Below are 5,624 nucleotides of genomic sequence, written 5' to 3'. Positions count from 1 at the left end.
CACTCTGTCTCAATCCAAGGGCAGTCATCGCCCAATCATCAGCATATAAACTAGGTAGCATCTCTCTAGCGGCTAGTTCTTCAAACTTTCGTTTCTGAGCCATTCCTCTGAACTTGATACCCATACGATCAGAATGTCCCATCTGGTTAGTGTTAGCTAGAGAAAAGAAACATGAGTTTAAGTCAGGATTTGGCCAAATGCCGAAAGAAGAAAAGAATTATTATTATTATATATAGATATATATTTTTTTTCTTTTTGAATAAATCAATAATGAATACTAAATAGAAATTAAAAGAATAATTAAGAGAAAAATAGGGAAATGATAAGAATAATAGAATAATAAAATAACAAATTAATTTGTGGGTTGTCTCCCACTAAGCGCTTTGTTTAAATGTCGCAAGCTCGACAAAGAAACTGTTAAATATAGTCTATGAGTCCTGGGGGCGTTTCGTCTAAGTGTAGAATTTGCGAATCCTCGTTGGTTTCCGCATAGTGATAATGTTTCAGACGTTGCCCGTTTACGGTGAACGGTTCTGTAGATTGTCCTTTTATTTCTACCGCTCCACTGGGAAAGATTTTAGTGATATGAAAAGGTCCTGACCATCTGGATCGTAGTTTTCCCGGGAATAACTTTAGTCTAGAGTTAAATAAAAGTACTGCGTCGCCTTGCTTGAAGACTTTCCTTGATATACGCTTGTCATGCCATTGTTTTGTTCTTTCTTTATAGATTTTGGCATTTTCATAGGCGTCTCTTCTGAGTTCCTCTAATTCGTTTATGTCAAGGATTCTCTTTTCACCGGCGGCTTTATAATTCAAATTTAAATTTCTAATAGCCCAATAGGCTTTATGTTCTAATTCTACCGGGAGGTGACAGGATTTTCCATAAATGAGCTTAAATGGGGTCGTCCCTATGGGAGTTTTATAAGCAGTTCGGTATGCCCATAAAGCTTCTGGTAATTTCAATGACCAATCTTTCCTTGAAGTGGCGACCGTTTTTTCTAGTATTTGCTTGATTTCTCTGTTAGATACTTCCACTTGTCCACTGGTTTGAGGGTGGTAAGGTGTTGCTATCCTATGTCTCACTCCATATTTAAGTAGTAGTTTTTCAAGTACCGTGGATATAAAGTGTGATCCACCATCACTGACTACTATTCTTGGGATGCCAAATCTCGGAAATATTATATTTTTAAAGAGTCTAGTTACTACTCGGGTGTCATTTGTTGGAGAAGCTATAGCTTCGATCCATTTTGATACGTAGTCAACTGCCACGAGTATGTATTTGTTACCGAAAGAGGATGGGAAAGGTCCCATGAAGTCTATCCCCCACACGTCAAAAATCTCTACTTCCAAAATACCCTTTTGTGGCATCTCGTCACGTCTAGATATGTTTCCCGTGCGTTGACATCTGTCACACTCCTTAATAGCCGCATGTACGTCCTTCCATATAGTCGGCCAATAAAAGCCAGCTTGTAGGATTTTAGAGCAGGTCTTGGATGTACTTGTGTGACCACCATAAGGCGCAGAGTGACAGTGTTGGATTATATTTTCTACCTCTTCTTCGGGTATACATCGACGGAAAATACCATCGGGGCCTCTTTTGAAAAGTAAGGGATCATCCCAGTAATAGTGTTTTATGTCGTGGAAGAATCGTTTCTTCTGCTGGTAAGATAAAGTAGGTGGAACTATTCCGGCAGCTAAATAATTGACTAGATCAGCGTACCATGGTATGACAGATATAGCTAAGGTGGTTTCTACTTGCATGTCGGAGTTGTTCTCTTCCAAAGTAGCTATGAGTTTATCATACGAGAAATCATCATTAATGGATGTTCTTTCCGGTTCAAGGTTCTCAAGTCTAGAGAGATGGTCTGCTACTACGTTTTCAGTTCCTTTCTTGTCCTTGATTTCTAAGTCGAATTCTTGTAGTAACAAGATCCATCTTAGGAGTCTAGGTTTAGCATCCTTTTTTGTTAAAAGGTACCTGATAGCAGCGTGATCAGTGTAAACTATTATTTTGGCTCCTACTAGGTAAGAACGAAATTTATCTAGCGCAAATACCACTGCTAGGAGTTCTTTCTCGGTTGTGGCATAATTCATCTGTGCTTCATTCAGGGTTCTGCTAGCGTAATATATAACGTGAAGCTTTTTATCCTTTCTTTGTCCTAAAACAGCACCTACAGCATAATCACTGGCATCGCACATTATTTCGAATGGTTCATTCCAGTCTGGTGTCTGCATAATGGGTGCGGAGATCAATGCTTGTTTAAGAGTTTGAAATGCTTTTAAACAGTTATCGTCGAATATGAATTCAGCATCTTTCATCAACAGTCCGGTTAAGGGTTTAGTTATCTTAGAGAAGTCTTTGATGAATCGTCGGTAAAAACCGGCGTGTCCTAAAAAACTTCGTACTTCTCTCACAGTTCTTGGGGGTTGAAGATTTTCGATTACCTCTATTTTGGCTTTGTCTACTTCAATTCCTCTGTTCGAGATGATGTGTCCTAAAACAATGCCTTCTTGTACCATAAAGTGGCACTTTTCCCAATTAAGTACTAAGTTTACTTTTACACATCGCTCCAGAACTCTTTCCAGGTTTTCAAGGCATTCTTCGAAATTTTGTCCGTATACAGAAAAGTCATCCATAAATACTTCCATGATGTTTTCGAGAAAGTCGGCGAATATTGCCATCATGCACCTTTGAAAAGTTGCAGGGGCATTACACAGACCAAACGGCATTCGTCTATACGCGAAGGTACCAAAAGGGCATGTGAATGTTGTCTTTTCTTGGTCATCAGGGTGAATTGGTATTTGAAAGAAGCCTGAATAACCGTCTAAATAACAGAAGTGTGAATGTTTAGCTAATCGTTCTAACATTTGGTCAATGAATGGTAAAGGGAAATGATCTTTTCGGGTTGCTTTGTTTAGTTTCCTATAATCAATGCACATTCTCCATCCCGATTCGATTCGTTTAGTTATAGTTTCTCCTTTTTCGTTTTCAATAACGGTTATGCCTCCTTTCTTTGGTACAACGTGTACAGGACTAACCCATTTGCTATCAGATATAGGATATATAATACCTGCTTCCAATAACTTGGTTATTTCTTTCTTTACTACCTCACTTAGGATCGGATTTAGTCTTCTCTGGTGTTCCCTAGAGGTTTTACAGTCTTCTTCTAACATGATGCGGTGCATACAAATAGAAGGGCTTATTCCTTTAAGATCGGTGATGTGGTATCCTAGTGCGGTTGGATATTTTCTTAAGATATGTAGGAGTTTTTCTGTTTCGAGTCTTCCTAGATCTGCATTAACTATCACAGGTCGTTCAAGTTCTAAGTCTAGGAATTCATATCTCAGATTTTTGGGAAGTGTTTTCAAATCAGGGGTTGGTTTGTTAAGACACTGCGTAGGATCCGGTGTTATTGCTAAGCATTGTTTAGATTTGTCCTCTAAAAGATAGTCTGATGATTTGTCTTCTCCTGACTCTGCTTCTTTTATGCATTCATCGATGATATCCATGAAGTAACATGTATCTTCTATTGCAGGTGCTTTCAAGAATTGGGAAAGAATGAATTCAATTTTCTCTTCACCTACTTCGAAGGTGAGTCGTCCTCGTTTTACGTCTATGATTGCACCGGCAGTTGCTAAGAATGGTCTTCCTAGTATAATAGGTGTCGTATCATCTTCTCTGATGTCCATAATTGTGAAGTCAGTGGGAATGTAAAACTGACCTATGCGTACGGGAACGTTTTCAAGGATTCCTACAGGATATTTGATGGAACGATCTGCTAATTGCACAGACATTTTGGTCGGTCTTAATTCTCCCATTTCCAGTTTCTTACATGTGGATAAAGGCATAACGCTAATTCCGGCTCCTAAATCGCATAAGGCTTTGTCGATGACAAATTTTCCTATGTGACAGGGTATAGAGAAACTACCCGGATCCTTGAGTTTAGGGGGCATGTTTTGGATTATAGCGCTACATTCGGCAGGGAGTGTAACGGTTTCGCTATCCTCAAGTTTCCTTTTATTAGAAAGAATTTCTTTTAAGAATTTAGCATATGAGGGCATCTGCGTAATAGCTTCGGTAAACGGAATTGTAACGTTTAATTGTTTAAGGAGATCAACAAATTTTCTAAATTGGCCTACATCTTTGGTTTTAACAAGCCTTTGAGGGTAAGGTATAGGTGGTTTGTAAGGTGGTGGAGGTACATAAGGTTCCTTCTTTTCTAGGGTTTCCTTATTACTCTCTTCCTTTTCCTTAGGTTCACTTTCCTCAGTAGATTTCTTAGGGTTTTGGTTTTCTATCCTTGGGTCAGACGGTCCTTCCACTTCCGTTCCACTTCTCAATATAATTGCATGAGCTTGGCTTCTCGGATTGGGTTGGGGCTGTCCAGGGAATGTACCAGTTGGTGCAGCAGTAGGTGCTTGTTGTTGAGCTACTTGAGATATTTGCGTTTCCAGCATTTTGTTATGGGTAGCCAAGGCATCTACTTTGCTTGCTAGTTGTTTAAGTTGTTCGCCAGTGTGTATGTTCTGGTTTAAGAAATCTTTATTGGTTTGTTGTTGGGAAGCTATAAAGTTTTCCATCATGATTTCCAAGTTGGATTTTCTAGGGGTATTATTGTTAGGATTCGGTTTCTGATATCCTGGAGGTATAGATGGGGCTTGATTTGGAGACTGTCCAGGTGCGTATAAAGCATTATTACTCTTATATGAGAAGTTTGGATGGTTCTTCCAATTTGGGTTATAGGTATTCGAATAGGGGCTTCCTTGAGCATAGTTTACTTGCTCTGCTTGGATTCCAGTCAAGAGTTGACATTCCGCAGGAGTGTGGCCTTGGATTCCACAGACCTCGCAATTCTGAGTTATAGCAACCACGGCGGCTGGAGGTGATACGTTTAAACTTTCAATTTTCTGGACCAAAGCATCCACTTTTGCATTAACCTGATCAAGGTTACTTATCTCGTACATGCCAGTTTTCGGTTGAGGTTTTTCCACCGTTGTTCGTTCGGTTCCCCACTGATAGTGGTTTTGGGCCATGCTCTCGATAAGCTGGTAAGCATCAGCGTAAGGTTTGTTCATTAGTGCACCACCTGCAGCGGCGTCTATTGTTAACCTTGTATTGTATAAGAGACCATTATAAAATGTGTGAATTACTAACCAGTCTTCCAAACCATGGTGTGGGCAAAGTCTCATCATGTCTTTGTATCTTTCCCATGCTTCGAAAAGAGACTCGTTGTCTTTCTGTTTAAATCCGTTTATCTGGGCTCTTAACATAGCTGTTTTGCTTGGTGGAAAATATCGGGCAAGAAAAACTTTCTTCAACTCGTTCCATGTGGTGACTGAGTTGGAAGGAAGAGATTGAAGCCATCTTCTAGCGCTATCTCTTAATGAGAAAGGAAAAAGACGAAGTCGAATTGCCTCTGAAGTGACACCATTAGCTTTAACAGTATCAGCGTATTGGACAAATACGGATAAATGAAGGTTTGGATCTTCGATAAGATTTCCAGAGAATTGGTTCTGTTGCACAGCCTGCAACAACGAAGGTTTAAGTTCAAAGTTGTTTGCTTCGATTGCGGGCGGAGCAATACTTGAATGCGGTTCATCTTGCGATGGAGCGGCGTAATCTC

The 5,624-nt window shown here is 39.8% G+C and overlaps 1 pseudogene; it reads left to right on the top strand.

Annotated features, from left to right (window-relative positions):
• The first annotated feature begins 5,164 nt into the window (after positions 1 to 5,164).
• On the top strand, positions 5,165 to 5,264 carry LOC127124335 (uncharacterized; annotated as a pseudogene).
• The last annotated feature ends 360 nt before the right edge of the window (positions 5,265 to 5,624 follow it).

This window comes from Lathyrus oleraceus, chromosome 2 (genome assembly GCF_024323335.1).
Source record: "Lathyrus oleraceus cultivar Zhongwan6 chromosome 2, CAAS_Psat_ZW6_1.0, whole genome shotgun sequence".
NCBI lineage: Eukaryota > Viridiplantae > Streptophyta > Magnoliopsida > Fabales > Fabaceae > Lathyrus > Lathyrus oleraceus.
The sequence above is the reverse complement of the archived record's forward strand: the minus strand, read 5'-3'. Positions and strand labels throughout refer to the sequence as shown.